Genomic DNA, 23,606 nt, shown 5'->3' on the forward strand with positions numbered 1-23,606 from the left:
AAAATAAAATAAAAAAATGTTAAACTATAGAAAGGAAAGGTCAGTTGCAAAAGTCAAAGGTTAGTTGTAAAAATCAGAAGTAAATAAATATATTACCTGTTTAATTGTTGATCTTCAGCTATATTGTCTACATTATCTTCTGTGTTGTCTTCATCTTCTTCATCTATTAGGTTAGGCTCCCCTCCTTTCTCCATCTGTTCAGGCTCTTCTTCCTCATCAATGCCATCAGATTCATCAGCTGGAGCATATATTTCTACTGTTATAGGCATCTGTAGAGGTCCGGCAATGTCATGGGATGCTGTCTTGCATAATTCTGCATCTTCTGCAACCTCTGGTTGGATTTTAGAAGTCCTGAAAAAATAATATAAATTAAAATATTACATGGGTGGCATTATCAAAGCTGGATAGACAGGTTACAATTATTGTGAAATGATGAGCTCACACATGACCTAATGCAATGTATATCTAAATACAATATTGAAAGACATTAAAAGCATACACTGTACTTACACTTGGCGGGATGTCTCCATCAGTTAAATTTAATGAAAAATCTAAATATTAAAAAAACAACTACCAAAATTATAAACTTAGAGCAGCAAATATAAAAAAAACTAAATGGATCAAATATATAGAAATAGCAAAATCTGGCAAAGTACTAGGATTCCTAGAGAAGGAACTTCAGCAGCTTGCAACTTCAATGAGTGAGTTGGTTATGACAAAATTAGTTATTTGGAGCTTTTTTTTATATACTATCCTGGACCAGTAGATTTCCAGTCTTACCTTTTGATTGGATGTCAGGATGTGTATTGGGCTCAGATGGTGAATGTGTGAAACTGGTATGCCAATCCTGCCCAAAGACACTGCTCAGCAGTTTCACCCCTATGACAGACAGCCAGTATCAGTGCCTAGCTAAAATCAGTAAGTGCCAGCTAAAAGATTTAATAGCAACATGCACCAATGGCACATTATAAATAAAAATTGTATTAATATTTATTTAGCTAGCTGCTAAACCGATACTAACTTATAAACATAAATTGTAATCCCCCCCCTATCAAGCATCCCCCCCCCTTCCCCCCAGAAAACAAACATTTTAGGGGCAGTGTTATTGGTGACATAGCAAAAATTAATCTTTGTGGGCGAAGAGTCTTCAGTACATCTACCACTGGTGGAAAGTTATTCTTCCATCCCATCGAACAAATCAAGGCATTTACACTGTCTTCTTGGCTGCATCCATATTTCAAACATAATCCAAGTGTTATAAAAGGGAGAAACATGTCATTTATCTTTAAACATCCATACAGAAAGTTCTTAAATTAACTTCACTAAAACAAAGTATAGGATCTGTAATACATAAAACGCCAAACTCTTACCCACAATATGATCCACACGTAATTTATTCTGTGCCTTCCTCCACCGATCATACATATATCGCCCTTCGACAGGAAAATAGGCACGGCAATTATCTTGGCTTAGAGCATCCGCCCAAAGGGTAACTGGAAAGACATCTTTGAATTTTTGAAACATATCCTTCATTGTCTTTTTTTTTTTGTCTTTTCCTTGTGACTTTGAAATGAAGACTGCATGTTTTTCATTTTTATTTTCAATTTCTGGTAAGGCTGTGATGCCTTGTTGCCTGTTAGTGAAAGAATTTAAATGTTAGATATTACCAAGAGTTGCACATGTATTTATATTAATGTCAATTTTTGAAACATGAAATGTATTTAAAGCCTAATTTACCTAGAAGTGAAAGGTCTCAGGGCTGCATGTGAAACGTCGTAACATGTCTGCTGCTTCCACTATATGGGTAATGGTCTTCTCTCGATGGGTCCTTTCAGCTACAGAGTTAGAATGAGCCAGTAATCTTGCTAAACCGTTTCTTCTCCATAATTTTTAAGCTGAGGGGCCACAAAGGTATGTTATACGCTGTGTTTCTTGGCTTTTCACAGGTTGCAATCCAAACCTAAGAAGTAATATATTTTTGGAAAATGTTAGAACATTTCTGAAAATGTATAGTTAATAACAAACTAATAGCATATTTCATTATACCCCATCAACAGCCGGTTCCCCCAAGCAATAATATAATCACCACTTGCCTATGATGGAAGCGAGCAACATCATTTGAAACATTGCAGATTTGTACACCTGTAGAGGAGATGAAAAAAACGTTTTGGATCTTCCTTATCCTTAAGAAAAGCAGGCCTAACTTTGCCAAAGTAAATGTCAAACCACAGAGAGAAAACAAACAAGTGTTAGCAACCATTTTTTCATCACTGACATGGAAATAGAGGTATACAGTATCAGATGAACTTTTAGGACTTACCTTTTCCTTCTCACTGCTCAAAACCAATGAGGCTATCTGCTGGGCTGCCGTTTTGTGGTTTTTTGATCCCAATGACTATGGTGCACTCAGGCACCCCATCGTAATCCCGAACATGGCCTATTCTGTGAGACCACTCTTCCACCTGTAAGAAAATTTAGATAAGAGGGATGTTAATGGAACATCCACAGAAGCAACAATTACAAGGCAAAAACATTAACTAGTAAAATAATGATACTCACTGTAACATTTTTAACCACCCCTGGTCTATGTACATGTTTAAAGATCACAAGGCTCTCCAGGTAATATAAAACTGTCATTCCATCTCGCTCATCGATGCAATTCATCGTCTTAACCTTTTCAAGTGCTTCCATGAATGCTGGCCTTGCCACTTCAAGCAATTCACAGCACTTGTCTGTCTTTCTGTTCTGATGTCATAAAGTCAAACCTGGAAATAAAGGTACAATAAATGAACACGATTGCTCAATATCTTATAGAATATGACAGTAAAATGAATGATTATAGATCGCTTACTTTTTCGCCACAGTCTCTTTTGAAATGCCCTTGCTGATTCTTGATTGCAAATCATTTGTCATCTTTAGAAAAATGTCACGCCTTGTAAAAAATTTTTTAATTCTCATGAACCAAATTGGTGGCTTGCTCATTGTACTTTATAAACCTCTTCACATGCTTCAGATAGTTAAAAACTGTGGCATAGCTGTTTCCCAGGGACTGTAGCTTTTCGACCACTGTCTAGTTACACAAGTGTGAATCTTACCTCATGCTTATAATTGCCTCCTGACTACTTTTGAAGGTAATGTTGAAACGCAGCAAGGACAGGGGTATCTGCTGAATATTTTCTGTACATCCCAGCGGTATCCATTTCGTGCCACAGTAGGGCATTCTTGCTGTTTCTAATTAAGGAAAAACATGTATAATAATTAAGTAATGGTATCTAACATTATAGTCAAAAGATAAAGGATGACACTTGGATAATAAATATATGCACTTACAAGTTCAGTTGTTTAGAGGTTTTCTGTCTCTTTGGAGGAGGTGCACATTCCTCAACATCAGTATCGACCACTGATGTGGTAGTCATTTCTTCTTCATCCGATGTTGAAGATGATGACGAGCCGATGCTGAGAAAAAAAAAATAGATAAATGTCAAATTCAAAAAAGTGTGCCTCTGAATACTTTGCCATTTTAACTAAGCAGGAGTGATGTGTGATGCATACAAACTGCATCTAAGGCAGTACAATGCACATGTTCATTAGTAGAGGGATAAGCCACATTAAAAGGCTTCCGCCAGTGAATCCATTAGATCCAATCCAGCTCCCATTAGACAAATACTGTAACCTATACATTCCAGCACAACTCATCCTTATTCTGTAATGGCTGGTCCTCCACTTCTGATATAGAAGCATTTTCAGACTGTTTCTTCTGAAGCTGTTGGTTCACTTGCTCCACTGGGGCTGGCACAGGGTTTCTGAAAAACAAAATATAAATTCATTAGAAGTAATGGTAGTCTATGATAGATAGATTGTGTGCCTTGTGGTAAAAGCAATTGCACAATATATTACCTCGTTTCCACAACCTGGCAAGTGCATTGTTTTGGCTCTTGAGCAATAGCAATTTCTGAACTGGTGTTGCTGAAAAATAAAAATAGAACAGAACACAAAAAATCAGTAACAGTGCTAGTAATAGATGCACAATAGAAGACAGAGGAAGAAACAATTAGATGTGTAGAGCATACCTTGTGGGTTGTACGGGTTTTCCTTTTATACATCATCCGAGCTTCTCCAGAAATCTGACAAAATTCAAGTGGGTCTGAATCCTTATAATCCAAGTCTGTGTAATCAATGATGATCAGTCCTTTCAGAATACTGCGCATCTTTTCTCTGGCTTCAGACACCAGACCATCAATCTCTGCAGGAGAAGCATTCTTTGTACAGGTTCTTCTCAGATGCACAGGAACTGTTTCCTAGATCTTCAGGCAAAACCTGCAGCCCAAGGCATATCTGTTTTGTTGCCTGTAAAAAAAACAAAGTGCATTACTATTAAATAGACCGAAATGTGGGAAAATGGGTAGTGAATGAGCTAGGAATTATGCTTATCCCTTAGATGCCATTAGAGAGTTTATTGTAAAAAGTGAAAAAGAAAAGAGGTCCTGGGATTAAAAATGAATAAAAAAATGTCCTGGAATTCCTAGAGAACGATAGCTTTGGCAGCTCCCAAGAAATTGCCAGAGAATAATTACTTGAGCAGCTCACAAGGTCAGTCAGAGTGAATTCTGACCAAAATGAGTTGTTGAGGCCTTTGTATACAGTTACAGAAGGCGGTAATTAGGGTTGTGTATTGGGCACAGACCGTAAAGGTGTGAATGTGTACTTTGTTGGAGACGATGCTTCACTACGGCATACATATTAGGACATCGTCAGACATCATCCACAACTCCATCCTCCGTCAGGCAAAACTCCATCAGCCCTCAGACATCAGACAAAACTCCGTCCTCCGTCAGGCAAAACTCCATCAGACATCAGACAAAACTCCGTCCTCCGTCACCCAAAACTCCATCAGACCTCAGACATCAGACAAAACTCCATCCTCCGTCAGGCAAAACTCCATCAGACCTCAGACATCAGACACAACTCCGTCCTCCGTCACCCAAAACTCCATCAGACCTCAGACATCAGACAAAACTCCGTCCTCCGTCACCCAAAACTCCATCAGACCTCAGACATCAGACAAAACTCTGTCCTCCGTCAGGCAAAACTCCATCAGACCTCAAACATCAGACAAAACTCCGTCCTCCGTCACCCAAAACTCCATCAGACCTCAGACATCAGACAAAACTCCGTCCTCCGTCACCCAAAACTCCATCAGACCTCAGACATCAGACAAAACTCCGTCCTCCGTCAGGCAAAACTCCATCAGACCTCAGACATCAGACACAACTCCGTCCTCCGTCACCCAAAACTCCATCAGACCTCAGACATCAGACAAAACTCCGTCCTCCGTCACCCAAAACTCCATCAGACCACAGACATCAGACAAAACTCCATCCTCCGTCAAGCAAAACTCCATCAGACCTCAGACATCAGACAAAACTCTGTCCTCCCTCAGACATCAGCCAAAACTCCGTCCTCCCTAACTCAAAATACGCCCTACTACACACACTCTTCACCTGACGGAGCTGCTAGCTGCTGGAGAGGCAAAGGACCTGTGATGACGTCATGACCATGTGACGAGTCACGTGTGTGGGAGGGGTCAGATGTGCACAGCAGCTGGTAGAGTGTACAGAACAGTAGCCATCAAATAGAGCTCTGTACTAGAGATGTGTGTGTAACCTGCATGTAGCAGAGCTGTGTACTGTGTTACAGAGATGTATGTGTAACCTGCATGTAGCAGAGCTGTGTACTGTGTAGCAGATCTGTATGTGTAACCTGCAGGTAGCAGAGCTGTGTACTGTGTTACAGAGATGTACGTGTAACCTGCAGGTAGCAGAGCTGTGTACTGTGTAGCAGATCTGTATGTGTAACCTGCATGTAGCAGAGCTGTGTACTGTGTAGCAGAGCTGTATGTGTAACCTGTATGTAGCAGAGCTGCGTACTGTGTTACAGGGATGTATGTGCAACCTGCAGGTAGCAGTGCTGTGTACTGTGTAGCAGAGATGTGTACTGTGTTACAAAGATGTGTGTGTAACCTGCATGTAGCAGAGCTGTGTACTGTGTATATAGAGCAGTGTGTGTAACAGCATGTAGCAGAGCTGTGTACTGTGTTACAGAGATGTGTGTGTAACCTGCATGTAGAAGTGCTGTGTACTGTGTAGCAGAGCTGTATGTGTAACCTGCATGTAGCAGAGCTGTGTACTGTGTTACAGGGATGTATGTGCAACCTGCAGGTAGCAGAGCTGTGTACTGTGTATATAGAGCAGTTTGTCTAACCGCATGTAGCAGAGCTGTGTACTGTGTTACAGAGATGTGTGTGTAACCTGGGAACTATAAAAAAGTGTAAAAAAACCCCATAAATATTCAGATCACCCCCCTTTTCCCAAAATTAAAATAAAAGACACATCATGGGTTTCGCAATGTGTAAAAACGCCCATTGTATAAAAATATATTCCCCATACGGCAAACAGCAAAACAGAAAAAAAAAAGAGTCCAAATGTCCGATTCGCCGTTTTTGGTCACTTCATTTGCTACAAAAATGTAAATAAAAAGTGATCAAAAAGTCTTAAACACCCCAGAATGGTATCAGTAAAACGTTTAGATTGCCCCGCAAAAAATGAGCCCCCATCCAGCTCTGTACACATAATTACAAAAAAGTTATGGGGCTCAAAATATGGCGACAAAAAAAATCGGATATTTTAATTTTTTTATCACTATTAAAACGCAAGAAAAACTATACATATAAGGTATTGCCGGATTTGATCTGACCTGTAGAAAAAAGTAACCAGTCAGTTTTATCGCACATCGAATGTTGTAAATAAAAATCACATAAAACTGTGGTGGAATTGCTTTTTTTTTTTCAACAGGAAGAATGGGCAGTTCCCTTACGTCCTCAACAGCAGCACAGATGGGGTTAACTGCCCCTGTGGACTGGTAGGACCGGCGGAATTTTAATGAGCCCAAGAACCAATAAACGATCTTCAGCTCCCTGAAAGGGAGGAGATCACCCCCCAGCCCACCGTGTTTTTTTCTGTCCTCTGGACAGGTGGACTGGCGTGTCGCTCCCTCTTTGGGAGCTGAAGATTGCTTAGGGGTTCTTTTTTCCCTCCTTAAAGCTTAGCTCGCTTTCTATGCATCTCAGTGCCTTTATTTTAGGCCTGATCATGGCGATTTCGGTCTGGGGTACCGTTGGGGAGGGGGGCGTCCCCTCCCCTCTTCTTTCATCATCTGTAGACGGTGCTCCGTTCCTCCGTTACCGCATGTGTGCGGCGCTATGGGCGCCGCCATTTCCCGGAAGTGACGCGCCTTAGGTGCGCTACGTCACTTCCGGTTTTCCGAAGCGATGCGGTGATGTATAAAACTCACCTTTTCTTAAACTGGCTCCCTAGAATGACATCCTGGACTTAGGATTAGTCTGGGGAGACAATTTTTCGTTTAGGTAGAGCCAGTATAGGCTCTGGTTTTTCTGAGTGCTTGCTTTGGCAGCACATATACAAAAAAAAAAAAAAAAAGGGAGTGGTGCTGATCTCGTTTCAGGAACCCGCCCATTGGGCGGGGTTTCCTCCTTTTAAGCGCCCAGAGCCCATCAGTCAGTGCTCTGGTTGCGTTGCTTTCACAAGTTAGCTCCAGAGCTCTCCTGTGCTTTGTGATATTCCTGCAGTATTGCTTTGCTTGGGTTTTGTACTTCCTCTTCTTTCAGCTCTATTTCTTCTAGTGCTGGTGGGCCCCCTTAAGGTCTGGTTTTCTCCACCTCCTAATGTTGTAGGTGTTATGACCTGTTTTGTTTCTTCCATTACAGACTATGGCTTCCCCTAAGGAGGATCAGCGGAAGGCTGGGGCCAAGAGGAAGCATTTGGCATGTTACGAATGTAACACACCCCTAGTTGACAGCTGTCCTTACTCCAGATGTGAGAGTTGTCGCACGGCATCCACGGAACCCACGATGCAGGAGATGTTCCAATGGACCAAGACATACGTGGATGATTCCATCAAGGGAGTAGTTCAGCTACTTAATGAGAGGCTACCAGGTCCCTCTCAGACTCCCATGGAGGTGGGCGCACCGGTCGAAAGACCTACCCCCTGTTCAGTGGGGTCTTCTTCTTCTGAGGAAGAAGAATCTACTTCTTGCTTTTTTCCTCCAGAAAAGACGCAGAAGTTACTCAAGTCCATCAGGTCGGGGGACCAGGATGTTGACATGGGGGAGTCCTCCGATCCCGCCGGTCGGACACAGCGTGTCTTTAGAGCGGATGAGACCCTCCTCTCTGTGATGCGCACAGAGTGGAAGAAGCCTGAGAAGGGTCCAGTGCTTACCAGAAAATTCAGACTCATGTACCCGATGGCTAAACCCTTGGTGGAATCGTGGGGTTCCGTTCCCAAGGTGGACATGGCTATAGCCAAGTTGTCCCGGCGCACTCTAGTCCCTGCAGACGATGGGTCTAGCCTGCAGGACCCCCTAGACCGGAGGGCAGAGTGCACCCTTAGGAGGGGTTACGCGGCGGCCGCCGCCTCCGCATCTACTTCCATTGCGGCCACTGAGGTAGCCACCTATCTACGCTCTAGGCTTAATCAAATCCAGACGGATGTGGACCAGAGCGTATCAAGAGACGACATCCTGGCAGCCTTCAAGTCAGCCAACCTGGCTATGGACTTTTTAGTTGATTCCTCCCAGATGCAGCTAAAGCTGGCCGCCAAAACTATGGCCCTAGTTTCAGCTGCCCGCAGACCACTCTGGCTGAAACCGTGGATTGCGGATAACGCATCCAAGTTTAACCTTTGTGGGCTCCCCTTCGAACCAGATAGGTTATTCGGGTCCGAATTGGACAAAATAATGGAGGGGCTCTCCGATAAAAAAGGGAAGAGCCTCCCCCAGCAGCCCTTTCGGGGACGCCCCAGACAGGAAAAGAAGGGCGGAGGTCATTCTGGGCAGCAGTCTAGGCGCAGAGATTGGGGGGGGCCATCTCGTAAATATCCGAGACGCCCCCGCAAACCCACCAGGGAGGCAAAACCCTCCTGACTATGGGCCTCCTCGAGGCTCTTGGATAAGCCCTGCTGCCCCTGCAGTGTCTCCTCTAGATTTTCCCGTACCCCTCCCCCAGATTCCCGTGGGGGGCCGTCTTACCCATTTCAAAGACTCTTGGAGCCGGTTGATTGCAGACCCCTGGGTCCAGGACATAGTTTCCGCCGGGTACCGGGTAGATCTTATCTCTCTCCCCCCAGAGAGATTCATCGCCACACGAAGCTTCGGGTCTGCCAAACAGGTGGTCCTAGAATCTTACATTCAGGACTATATTTCCAAGGGAGCCCTGGAGGAGGTACCGGCAGGGGAGAGGGGCCTAGGGATTTATTCACCAGTGTTCCTGGTTCCCAAGAAGACAGGAGATCTCCGGATGATCATCGATTTGAGATTCTTCAATCGATTTATAAGGAAAACAAGGTTTCGCATGGAAACCATAAGGTCAGTCAGCCATATCCTCAATTCTGGGGACGTCATGGCTACTCTGGACCTCAAGGATGCGTACCTTCACATTCCGATCCATTCCGCTTCCCGGAAACTCCTCAGGATCGCGGTCCAGATCTCAGGGGTTTGCAGGCACTTTCAGTTCGCCGTGCTTCCCTTCGGAATCTCTTCTGCCCCCCTCATCTTCACCAAGGTGGTAGTTTCGGTGGTGGCAGCTTTGAGACTCCAAGGACTGACTATTATTCCTTATCTGGACGATTGGCTTTTCATAGCCTCTTCAGTTCCGATCCTTACCCACCATCTTCAGGTCGCAGTCTCCTTTCTCTTCCACCTAGGCTGGATTATCAACTGGCAGAAGTCGAATGTGAGCCCATCGACTTCAATCCATTACTTAGGATTCGTGGTCGACTCTGTGGAGATGTCCCTCCGGTTGACTCCAGAAAGGAGAGCGCGGATTCAGGACCTGGCAAAGGTCCTTTATGTCCCTCGTCGAGTCTCTATCCGGACTCTCATGAAGATGCTGGGGCTCATGTCAGCGGCTGCGGATGCGGTCCCTTGGGCGTTATGGCACCTCCGTCCTCTTCAGTCGGAGGTCTTACACCTATGGAACGGCAGCCCTGCGGGGCTAGATTCCCTGTGCTCCCTGTCCGGTCAAACCCGAAATTCCCTCAGATGGTGGTTTCAGCTACCACCAGGGAAGTCTATGACCCAACCAGCTTGGGTCATATTGACTACAGACGCGTCCCTTGTAGGCTGGGGCGCTCACCTGGACGGATCCCCAATTCAGGGATCTTGGTCTCCTCTGGAGCGGCATCTTTCCTCCAATCTTCGCGAGATGCGAGCTATCCGGCTAGCCCTCCTTCACTTTGCGCCTCAGATCCGGGGCAAAGCAGTGAAAGTCCAGTCAGACAATATGACTGCTGTCCTCTATATAAACAAACAGGGAGGCACAAGATCATTGCCCCTTCTGTCAGAGATCGGGGTAATTCTTCGGTGGGCAGAGCTGAACCTTTCCCATCTATCTGCCGTTCATATTCGAGGCTCCCTCAATATGATAGCGGACCGCTTAAGTCGAGGATTACCGACCATGGAGTGGTCTCTGCATCCGGAGATCTTCAGGCAGCTAGTTCACAGATGGGGTATGCCAGAAGTGGATCTCATGGCAACCAGGTTCAACGCCAAGGTGATGAGGTTCTGTTCCCTCTACAGGGAAGACAACCCCCTGGCGATAGATGCTCTGTCAATACCGTGGAGGTTCAGGCTGGCTTACATCTTCCCTCCCTTTTCCATGATACCGAGGGTATTGATGAAAATCCGTCAGGATCAGGCCTCGGTAATAGCCATCATACCGTTTTGGCCCAGAAGATCCTGGTTTACCCAGCTCATTCAGATGAGTCGGGGACAATACTGGAGACTCCCCCCGGAGCAGACCCTGGTGTCGTGGGACACTCACCTCTGCCCAGATCTGCACAGGTTCAACCTGACAGCCTGGAGGTTGATCAGTCCCTTCCCAACATAGAAGGGCTTTCCGAGTCGGTCCTGAGAACTTTGTCGCATTCCCGAGCAGAGTCTACAAAGAAGGCCTACTCCAGGATCATGAGAATCTTCGAGGCATGGTGTGATTCCAGACAGGTGGCGTCTGCAGATCCGCCCCTTCCTGCGATACTTCAATTTCTTCAGGATGGATTAGATAGAGGCCTATCTCCAGCTACCTTGAAGGTACAGGTTTATGCCATCTCGGCCTGTCTCAACAGGCCACATTCTCGGGACCCACTCATCAAACGCTTCCTGAAGGGAGCTGAAAGACTAAAGCCTACTATACTGAAACCTATCCCCCAGTGGGATCTTTCAGTAGTGCTCAGGGGGCTAGCATCTCCCCCCTTCGAGCCCTTGGAGGAGGTAAATTTTAAATTTCTGACTTTAAAGATGGTCTTTCTTCTGGCTATAGCTTCAGCCAAAAGAGTTTCTGAATTGCAGGCTTTTTCCGCAAATCACCCGTACATTATTTTTCTACAGGATAGAGTACTCCTGAAGTTTTTACCTTACTTCAGGCCTAAGGTGCCTACTTTCCAGAACATCAATCAGGTAATATCTTTACCAGTTTTGTTTACAGCCTCCTCCTCTGATACTCCAGCTAGAGACCCGCTGGATATTTCAAGATGCCTCCAGATCTATGTGGATAGATCTAGTGAGTTCAGGAAAGATGAGAATCTTCTTATCCTGTTTGCCGGTAAGTCTAAAGGCCGTAAAGCGTCTAAAGCCACCATTAGTCGCTGGATCAAGGAGGCCATTTTGGAAGCTTTCGTCTCCCAATCCTTAGATCCTCCCGAGTTTGCGAGGGCCCATTCTACTAGGGCGGTCTCCACCTCGGTTGCGGAGAGAAGACTCCTCCCCTTAGAGTTGATCTGTAAGGCGGCCTCCTGGAGCTCTGAGTCAACCTTCATCTCCCATTATAGGATAGATGCTAGGATGGCAGAGTTTTCGGCTTTTGGGCAGACTGTTCTTAGTTCTGCCAGGCATGAGGACCCTCCCTAGGGGATTCTTCTTGCTATCTCCCCATCTGTGCTGCTGTTGAGGACGTAAGGGAATCGTTAATTTCTAACGATAATTTGTTTTCCCTTAGTCCTAACAGCAGCACACAAATATCCCACCCTAAATACATTATGCTTGTTAAAAACACGGTGGGCTGGGGGGTGATCTCCTCCCTTTCAGGGAGCTGAAGATCGTTTATTGGTTCTTGGGCTCATTAAAATTCCGCCGGTCCTACCAGTCCACAGGGGCAGTTAACCCCATCTGTGCTGCTGTTAGGACTAAGGGAAAACAAATTATCGTTAGAAATTAACGATTTTACCATCTGAGAAAATAAAGAGCCTCATCCATAACTACCACAAAAGACTTCAAGCTGTCATTGATGTTAAAGGGGGCAATACATGGTATTAATAACTGGGGTGTGTAAACTTCTGATCAGGGTCATTTGGGGAGTTTGTGTTGTGATTATGATTTATAAAGAGTAAACACCGTTGTTTGACATAAATGGCTTCAGCCGACCACTAACCGTGAGCGAGAGAAAAGTGTCTGTGGTATCATTCATATTCTCTGCACAATGGTTAAAGGGGTATTCTCATCTTAATGATCACCGGTAAATCTGTTAATGATTTGACAGTGATAATTTTTCTAAATACATTTTATTACCCAATTCCCATCCTTTTTTAGAAAATAAGTCCCCTCTTACCTGATGTTGTCTTTGGTCTCCCCTGGTCACAGCCACCTCTCCTGTCGAATCCAGCCGGGCCACGCTTGCGCAGAAGACGGAAAATTCTCTCGCGGCTGGGCCGCGCAATGTCCTGAACGCGCATGCCGCCGCGCATGCGCCATGATGACTTCTTCCTGGCCAGTATAGTACAGAGCCGCGAATGCGCACGCCGACTCTGTACTATACAGGCCAGGAATAAGTCACCATGGCACATGCGCGGCGCTGTGCGCGTTCAGGACATTGCGCGGCCCGGCCGGGAGAGAATCTTCAGTCTTCTGCGCAAGAGCGGCCCGGCCGGGAGAAGAATACAGGAAGTGAACGTCACGCTTAACCACCTCCCGACCGCCTAACGCGCCGATGCGTCCGGGAGGTGGTTGATTTGTTCTTCCTGGACGCATCGGCGCGTCATTTCGCGATACCTGAGATTTCCTGTGAACGCGCGCACGCAGGCGCGCGCGCTCACAGGAACAGAAGGGAAGCGAGTGGATCTCCAGCCTGCCAGCGGCGATCGCTCGCTGGCAGGCTGGAGATGTGTTTTTTTTTAACCCCTAAAGGTATATTAGACGCTGTTTTGATAACAGCGTCTAATATACCTACTACCTGGTCCTCTGGTAGTCCCTTTTGTTAGGATTGACCACCAGAGGACACAGGTAGGTCAGTGAAGTCGCACCAAACACTACACTACACCCCCCCCCCCGGTCACTTATTAACCCCTTATAAACCCCTGATCACCCCATATAAACTCCCTGATCACCCCCCTGTCATTGATCACCCCCCTGTCAGGCTCCGTTCAGACGTCCGTATGATTTTTACGGATCCACAGATACTTGGATCGGATCCGAAAAACACATACGGACGTCTGATTGGAGCCTTACAGGGGGGTGATCAATGACAGGCGGGTGATCACCCATATAGATTCTCTGATCACCTCCTGTCATTGATCACCCCCCTGTCATTGATCACCCCCCTGCAAGGCTCCATTCAGACGTCCGTATGATTTTTACGGATCCACTGATACATGGATCGGATCCGCAAAACACATACGGACGTCTGAATGGAGCCTTACAGGGGGGTGATCAATGACAGGCGGGTGATCACCCATATAGATTCCCTGATCACCCCCTGTCATTGATCACCCCCCTGCAAGGCTCCATTCAGACGTCCGTATGATTTTTACGGATCCATGGATACATGGATCGGATCCGCAAAACACATGCGGACGTCTAAATGGAGCCTTACAGGGGGGTGATCAATGACAGGCGGGTGATCACCCATATAGATTCCCTGATCACCCCCAGTCATTGATCACCCCCCTGTCATTGATCACCCCCCTGCAAGGATCCATTCAGACGTCCGTATGATTTTTACGGATCCATAGATACATGGATCGGATCCGCAAAACACATGCGGACGTCTGAATGGAGCCTTACAGGGGGGTGATCATCCCATATACACTCCCTGATCACCCCCTGTCATTGATCACCCCCCTGTAAGGCTCCATTCAGACATCCGCATGTGTTTTGCGGATCCGATCCATGTATCCATGGATCCGTAAAAATCATGCGGACGTCTGAATGGAGCCTTACAGGGGGTGATCAATGACAGGGGGTGATCACCCATATACACTCCCTGATCACCCCCTGTCATTGATCACCCCCCTGTAAGGCTCCATTCAGACGTCCGCATGTGTTTTGCGGATCCGATCCATGTATCCATGGATCCGTAAAAATCATGCGGACGTCTGAATGGAGCCTTACCAGGGGGGTGATCAATGACAGGGGGTGATCACCCATATACACTCCCTGATCACCCCCTGTCATTGATCACCCCCCTGTAAGGCTCCATTCAGACGTCCGCATGTGTTTTGCGGATCCGATCCATGTATCCATGGATCCGTAAAAATCATGCGGACGTCTGAATGGAGCCTTACAGGGGGTGATCAATGACAGGGGGTGATCACCCATATACACTCCCTGATCACCCCCTGTCATTGATCACCCCCCTGTAAGGCTCCATTCAGACGTCCGCATGTGTTTTGCGGATCCGATCCATGTATCCATGGATCCGTAAAAATCATGCGGACGTCTGAATGGAGCCTTACCAGGGGGGTGATCAATGACAGGGGGTGATCACCCATATACACTCCCTGATCACCCCCTGTCATTGATCACCCCCTGTCATTGATCACCCCCCTGTAAGGCTCCATTCAGACGTCCGCATGTGTTTTGCGGATCCGATCCATGTATCCATGGATCCGTAAAAATCATACGGACGTCTGAATGGAGCCGTACCAGGGGGGGTGATCAATGATGGAGGTGATCAGGGAGTCTATATGGGTGATCACCCCCCTGTCATTGATCACCCCCCTGTCATTGATCATCCCCTGTAAGGCTCCATTCAGACTTTTTTTGGCCCAAGTTAGCGGAAATATATATTTTTTTTGTTTGTTTTTTCTTAAAAAGTCTCATATTCCACTAACTTTTGTCAAAAAATAAAATCTCACATGAACTCACCATACCCCTCACGGAATCCAAATGCGTAAACATTTTTAGACATTTATATTCCAGACTTCTTCTCACGCTTTAGGGCCCCTAAAAAGCCAGGGCAGTATAAATACCCCACATGTGACCCCATTTCGGAAAGAAGACACCCCAAGGTATTCACTGAGGGGCATATTGAGTCCATGAAAGATTGAAATTTTTGTCCTAAGTTAGCGGAAAGTGAGACTTTGTGAGAAAAAAACTAAAAAAAATCAATTTCCGCTAACTTATGCAAAAAAATATAAATTCTATGAACTCGCCAGGCCCCTCATTGAATACCTTGGGGTGTCTTCTTTCCAAAGTGGGGTCACATGTGGGGTATTTATACTGCCCTGGCTTTTTAGGGGCCCTAAAGCGTGAGAAGAAGTCTGGGATCCAAATGTCTAAAAATGCCCTCCTAAAAGGAATTTGGGCCGCTTTGCGCATCTAGGCTGCAAAAAAGTGTCACACATCTGGTATCGCCATACTCAGGAGAAGTTGGGGAATGTGTTTTGGGGTGTCATTTTACATATACCCATACTGGGTGAGAGAAATATCTTGGTCAAATGCCAACTTTGTATAAAAAAATGGGAAAAGTTGTCTTTTGCCAAGATATTTCTCTCACCCAGCATGGGTATATGTAAAATGACACCCCAAAACACATTCCCCAACTTCTCCTGAGTACGGCGATACCAGATGTGTGACACTTTTTTGATGCCAAGGTGGGCAAAGGGGCACATATTCCAAAGTGCACCTTTCGGGTTTCGCCGGTCATTTTTTACACATTTTGATTGCAAGGTACTTCTCACACATTTGGGCCCCTAAATTGCCAGGGCAGTATACCTACGCCACAAGTGACCCCATTTTGGAAAGAAGACACCCCAAGGTATTCCGTGAGGGGCATGGCGAGTTCCTAGAATTTTTTATTTTTTGTCACAAGTTAGCGGAAAATGATGATTTTTCTTTTTTTTCCTTTTTTCCTTACAAAGTCTCATATTCCACTAACTTGCGACAAAAAATAAAACATTCTAGGAACTCGCCATGCCCCTCACGGAATACCTTGGGGTGTCTTCTTTCCAAAATGGGGTCACTTGTGGCGTAGTTATACTGCCCTGGCAATTTAGGGGCCCAAATGTGTGAGAAGTACCTTGCAATCAAAATGTGTAAAAAATGACCGGCGAAACCCGAAAGGTGCACTTTGGAATATGTGCCCCTTTGCCCACCTTGGCAGCAAAAAAGTGTGACACATCTGGTATCGCCGTACTCAGGAGAAGTTGGGGAATGTGTTTTGGGATGTCATTTTACATATACCCATGCTGGGTGAGAAAAATATCTTGGTCAAATGCCAACTTTGTATAACAAAATGGGAAAAGTTGTCTTTTGCCAAGATATTTCTCTCACCCAGCATGGGTATATGTAAAATGACACCCCAAAACACATTCCCCAACTTCTCCTGAGTACGGCGATACCAGATGTGTGACACTTTTTTGATGCCAAGGTGGGCAAAGGGGCACATATTCCAAAGTGCACCTTTCGGATTTCACCGGTCATTTTTTACAGATTTTGATTGCAAAGTATTTCTCACACATATAGGCCCCTAAATTGCCAGGGCAGTATAACTACCCCACAAGTGACCCCATTTTGGAAAGAAGACACCCCAAGGTATTCTGTGAGGGGCATGGTGAGTTCCTAGAATTTTTTATTTTTTGTCGCAAGTTAGTGGAATATGAGACTTTGTAAGAAAAAAATAAAAAATAAAAATCATCATCATTTTCCGCTAACTTGTGACAAAAAATAAAAAGTTCTATGAACTCACTATGCCCATCAGCGAATACCTTAGGGTGTCTACTTTCCGAAATGGGGTCATTTGTGGGGTTTTTCTACTGTTTGGGCATTGTAGAACCTCAGGAATCATGACAGGTGCTCAGAAAATCAGAGCTGTTTCAAAAAGCGGAAATTCACATTTTTGTACCATAGTTTGTAAACGCTATAACTTTTACCCAAACCATTTTTTTTTTGCCCAAACATTTTTTTTCATCAAAGACATGTAGAACAATAAATTTGGCAAAAAATTTATATATGGATGTCGTTTTTTTTGCAAAATTTTACAGCTGAAAGTGAAAAATTTCATTTTTTGGCAAAAAAATCGTTACATTTTGATTAATAACAAAAAAAGTAAAAATGTCAGCAGCAATAAAATACCACCAAATGAAAGCTCTATTAGTGAGAAGAAAAGGAGGTAAAATTCATTTGGGTGGTAAGTTGCATGACCGAGCGATAAACGGTGAAAGTAGTGTAGTGCTGAAGTGTAAAAAGTGCTCTGGTCATGAAGGGGGTTTCAGCTAGCGGGGCTGAAGTGGTTAAGGAAGGTAAGTATGAAAAAGGGAAGATGAGAATACCCCTTTAAGAAATCATAAATTCTGCAAGGGTATGTAAACTTATCAGCACAACTGTAAGTAGCTGTGTGATCTAAATCTGTGGAATATGGGAAGCACAAGAGGATGTGCACCTTAAATCCCATCTTTGTAAGGCCTCTTGCACATGGCCGCTGTGTGCCTGTGGTCGTATTGTGGACCACATACGGCGGTTCCGCAATACACAGGGCACCAGCCGTGTGCATCCCGCATCCGTGATGTCGACCCATTCACTTGAACGGAACAGAAACACGGATCGGATCCCCACAGAAGCACTACAGAGTGCTTCCGTGGTGTTTCTGGCCATGCCTCCGCACAGCAAAAAAGTAGAACATATTCACGGACCCATTCAAGTTGAATGGGTCTGGATCTGTCCCGGCCGCTGCACGCACGTTGCCCGTGCATTCGGGACTGCAAATTGCTGTCCCCAATGCACGGAATGGACCAACAACATTCATGTGCAAGAGGCCTAACACTTGTGATCTGTGTGAAGCGGCATATATACATTCATGTTGCATGTATTTATTAATTAGGGTTACCAATTCTGAGTAACTCAGAGTGACAGGAGATTTACAGAATCAGATTTATTTTTTTTGTCGTCATATTTTGAGCTCTATAACTTTTTTGTAATTATGTGTACAGAGCTGGATGGGGGCTCATTTTTTGCAGGACAATCTGAACTTTTCACTGATACCATTCTGGGGTGTTTAAGACTTTTTGATCACTTTTTATTTACATTTTTGTAGCAAATGAAGCGACCAAAAATGGCGAATCGGACATTTGGACTCTTTTTTTTCCTTCTGTTTTGCCGTTTGCCGTATGGGGAATATATTTTTATACAATGGGTGTTTTTACACATTGCGACACCCATGATGTGTATTTTTTTAGTTCTTTTATTTTCATTTTGGGAAAAGGGGGGTGATCTGAATTTTTATGTTTTATTTTACACTTTTTTATAGTTCCCAGGTTACACACACATCTCTGTTACACAGTAAAAAGCTCTGCTACATGCGGTTACACACACATCTCTGTAACACAGTACACAGCACTGCTACATGCAGGTTGCACATACATCCCTGTAACACAGTACACAGCCTGCTACATGCAGGTTACACATACAGCTCCGCTACACAGCACACAGCTCTGATACATGCAGATTACACATACAGCTCTGCTACACAGTACACAGCTCTGCTACATTCAGGTTACAAATACAGCTCTGCTACACAGTACACAGCACTGCTACATGCAGGTTACACATACAGCTCTGCTACACAGTACACAGCTCTGCTACATGCAGGTTACACATACAGCTCTGCTACACAGTACACAGCTCTGCTACATGCAGGTTACACATACAGCACTGCTACACAGTACACAGCTCTGCTACATTCAGGTTACAAATACAGCTCTGCTACACAGTACACAGCACTGCTACATGCAGGTTACACATACAGCTCTGCTACACAGTACACAGCTCTGCTACATGCAGGTTACACATACAGCTCTGCTACACAGTACACAGCTCTGCTACATGCAGGTTACACATACAGCACTGCTACACAGTACACAGCTCTGCTACATGCAGGTTACACATACAGCTCTGCTACACAGTACACAGCTCTGCTACATGCAGGTTACACATACAGATCTGCTACACAGTACACAGCTCTGCTACCTGCAGGTTACACATACATCTCTGTAACACAGTACACAGCTCTGCTACATGCAGGTTACACATACAGCTCTGCTACACAGTACACAGCTCTGCTACATGCAGGTTACACATACAGCTCTGCTACACAGTACACAGCTCTGCTACCTGCAGGTTACACATACAGCTCTGCTACACAGTACACAGCTCTGCTACATGCAGGTTACACATACAGCTCTGCTACACAGTACACAGCACTGCTACATGCAGGTTACACATACAGCACTGCTACACAGTACACAGCTCTGCTACATGCAGGTTACACATACAGCACTGCTACACAGTACACAGCTCTGCTACATGCAGGTTACACATACAGATCTGCTACACAGTACACAGCTCTGCTACCTGCAGGTTACACATACAGATCTGCTACACAGTACACAGCTCTGCTACCTGCAGGTTACACATACAACTCTGTAACACAGTACACAGCTCTGCTACCTGCAGGTTACACATACAGATCTGCTACACAGTACACAGCTCTGCTACCTGCAGGTTACACATACAGATCTGCTACCTGCAGGTTACACATACATCTCTGTAACACAGTACACAGCTCTGCTACATGCAGGTTACACATACATCTCTGTAACACAGTACACAGCTCTGCTACATGCAGGTTACACACACATCTCTAGTACAGAGCTCTATTTGATGGCTACTGTTCTGTACACTCTACCAGCTGCTGTGCACATCTGACCCCTCCCACACACGTGACTCGTCACATGGTCATGACGTCATCACAGGTCCTTTGCCTCTCCAGCAGCTAGCAGCTCCGTCAGGTGAAGAGTGTGTGTAGTAGGGCGTATTTTGAGTTAGGGAGGACGGAGTTTTGGCTGATGTCTGAGGGAGGACAGAGTTTTGTCTGATGTCTGAGGTCTGATGGAGTTTTGCCTGATGGAGGACGGAGTTTTGTCTGATGTCTGAGGTCTGATGGAGTTTTGGGTGACGGAGGACGGAGTTTTGTCTGATGTCTGAGGTCTGATGGAGTTTTGGGTGACGGAGGACGGAGTTTTGTCTGATGTCTGAGGTCTGATGGAGTTTTGGGTGACGGAGGACGGAGTTTTGTCTGATGTTTGAGGTCTGATGGAGTTTTGCCTGACGGAGGACAGAGTTTTGTCTGATGTCTGAGGTCTGATGGAGTTTTGGGTGACGGAGGACGGAGTTTTGTCTGATGTCTGAGGTCTGATGGAGTTTTGGGTGACGGAGGACGGAGTTTTGTCTGATGTTTGAGGTCTGATGGAGTTTTGGGTGACGGAGGATGGAGTTTTGTCTGATGTCTGATGGAGTTTTGCCTGACGGAGGACGGAGTTTTGTCTGATGTCAGAGGGCTGATTGAGTTTTGCCTGACGGAGGACGGAGTTGTGTCTGATGTCTGACGATGTCCTAATATGTATGCCGTACTTCACACCTATCCAGGCCATGCCAGTGTTTTTAAATGCCAATGAAACTAAAGTTTTAAAATGTAACATTAAGTTGTATTTGCTACTATAAGAGACTGCTATCTATCTTCTATCTATTTATCTTATCGTACAATCTTTTTATCTTATCTTTCTATCTATCTAATCCTTAAATTAATCAAAATGTACAGAGGGAAGGAGGGGAAACCTAAACATATAAACAATATATAAGAATATCATCAAACCAGGCAGGCCATTATTCTTTATAAGCAATTAACAGTAATGTATGGCCACCTTTTAAACTTAGATTTGCTTAGCCCGTTTATGCCAGAAATTCTCCAGAGTCCTAAGTCCTACAGTAAAGTAAACATAATTAAACGGTGATCAGAGAATTCTACCTCTCCTCCTTCAAATAAAACCTATCTATTCTAGACCTGGTTTGACTAACTCTATAACAAGTGAACCCCACATGGCCTTACTACCTATGCTATTCAATGCTATACTATCATAAGCCAGCTGCTCTCTGACACCTCCTCTGTCTTGGGACCTTGAGACTGTATTGAATTCCCCACCAAAGACCACCTGCCGGCTCGTAAAAAGGAAAGGCGTAATCCTCATAAAGAGACCCTTCCGGACCCACTTAGATTGGGGACCATAGATGTTAATTAAGCGAAGCTCTTGTCACTTCATATGAGAGTCTAGGATCAAACACCTTCCCATTGTTCATTTCATTGGTTACCACTACCCTCCCACTCGCACCTCCCCTGTTGTCCTCAGTCTCAGGGCCCGGATCTGCCTCACCTCCTGGGGACCTAGCATCCCCACTGGAGAGAGGTGTAGGGCCTCCCAAAGGCTCTCTCTCCTCCCTGGAGGAAGAGGAGGCGGAGATCTCATCCAAGGTGAGGTACCGGTTGGAGATCTCCAGGAGGGAGTTGGTTTCACCTTCCACGGCCACTCTGGTCGGACTAGATTATTATTATTTTTTATTGGTGAGGCTCTTCCTTCTGATCTGACTCTGTCCTGCTACCCTCTGATGCACTTTCGTAGCACGAGTCACCTTGGTACGGTCTAGCCTCCTGATTTCCTCATTCAGCTCACTTTCCCCCAGGGTCTCAGCTCTAGGAGAGGTATTCTCCTGGGAAGGTGCAGGCATCACCCCGGGATGGGGTTCCTCCTGCCCCCTCTCCCTCCGCCTCTGCTGGGACGAGCCATATTTACCCCAATGAAGAGGCTACAGGAGGCACACCTGCCACTTTTACAGTGGCTGGTCGACCTCCCACTTTCACCCCCCCCCCCTCCCCCATCGGGGTGCGAGGCAATACCTCCGACTTTATTTATTTCTTCAGTAGCCATTTCTGTAATGATACCTTCCCCATTTCCCCCAGACACACTACTGGGCCAGATGGGGATGTCCTCACTTTATATTGCTGGGCATCCACAGCTTTTACAGCTGTCTCACTGACCCTGGTTTTAAGCGCATTGCTTTGATAAACCTGTGTGTTGACTGCTCTCAGCTCCGCCTCCCACTCACTCGAGGAGGACAGAGCAGACGTGGCTGAGCCATCACCAGACTTTACAGGCATTTTCTTCCTGGATAACTTGCCAGTTTTTGGCCAGTGCGCCATGGAACCACTGTTCCCAACAGAACAGGCATCTGACACCGCAAATGCTGAGAGCTCATCCTCCTGCCTACCACCCCCCTGCTCACAGACACGCCCACTGGAACTCCCATAGGCGTGTCCACAGACTCTCTCTCTGCTCCTGCTCTACCGTCCCCCGCAGCCGGCTGACAGGGGCCGGAGGGTACAGCGGATTGCACAGGGGCTGCAGAGGCAGAGATCCCGATATTGATCCTGTAAAGGGAGGCGGTGGAAACCACACCGCCGCAATTCCACCAAGCACTTCTCCAGCGCACCTGGGGCTGCAGCAGCTGCCACCCGATATACAGCCACACCCCTCCCCCATCCTCCTCTGGAGCCTTCCTGTCTGGCCTCTTGGCCGACGACTCCTTCTTACCGCCCCTGCTATAGCAAGCGGGGATGGCATCCTGCGCCATTTTGGTTAGTTTCTTTCTCCCCACTCCTACGCTCCGGTTCTACACCAGAAACCGTATAAGGGAGGATAGTGGGGTCTGAGTCCTGGAATGACTTCGGCACAGTGCGCAGTCGGTGAGGCACATAGATATTTATTTGTCTTTTTTTTTTTTTCTTTTCCAGTGTTTCCTCCCAACAGGTTTATCGTCCAGTAATTCATTGCCGAAAACACAATTGTCTACATGGACCAGAGGGACTCCAGGTGACTTATTTCTTCCATGACTTGTCCACCCACACCACTGCTTTCGCTTTCCTCCTCATCTAAACTTGTGGGGGGCAGGAATATTAGAGCTCAGTCTGTCCCCCCCCGAGTCCTCCTCTGATGCTTCATCCGAGGACTCGCTTTCTTGCTTTTTCTTTGTCTTTTCTGCCATCTCGCCAAACCTTTCCACGTTTTCTAACTTTTCCTTGAAAGGACCACTTTGCTTTAGAATGGCCATTCTCTTGTCCTCCTTTTCTTTTATCTCTGCCTTGAGTTGCTTGATTTTGGTGGAGATTTCCGGCCTCTTATTCTTTGAGGCCCAATCGGCCTTGACTTGCTCCATCTTCAACTCAGTATTGAGTCGCTTCAATTTCTCCTTTGCCTCTTCGAACTCCCGAAGGTAGGCCGCAATGCGGGAGCTGTAATCGGTGACAGGTTCCTGGCCATGTTACCCAAGTCAGCCTTCACCACACACAGCCTATCTCCAGGAGCACTCAGCCTTCCTCCCTGACGGTTATTGTCCACCCCCATGGATCTGCCGATGATGATCTCGGTGGCAGTAGCAG

At 45.9% G+C, this 23,606-nt stretch overlaps 1 pseudogene; it reads right to left on the minus strand.

Annotated features, from left to right (window-relative positions):
* Positions 1-214: 214 nt before the first annotated feature.
* Positions 215-22,801, minus strand: LOC122919809 (annotated as a pseudogene).
* Between the last annotated feature and the right edge of the window lie 805 nt (positions 22,802-23,606).

This window comes from Bufo gargarizans, chromosome 9, assembly GCF_014858855.1.
Source record: "Bufo gargarizans isolate SCDJY-AF-19 chromosome 9, ASM1485885v1, whole genome shotgun sequence".
NCBI classification, from domain to species: Eukaryota; Metazoa; Chordata; class Amphibia; order Anura; family Bufonidae; genus Bufo; species Bufo gargarizans.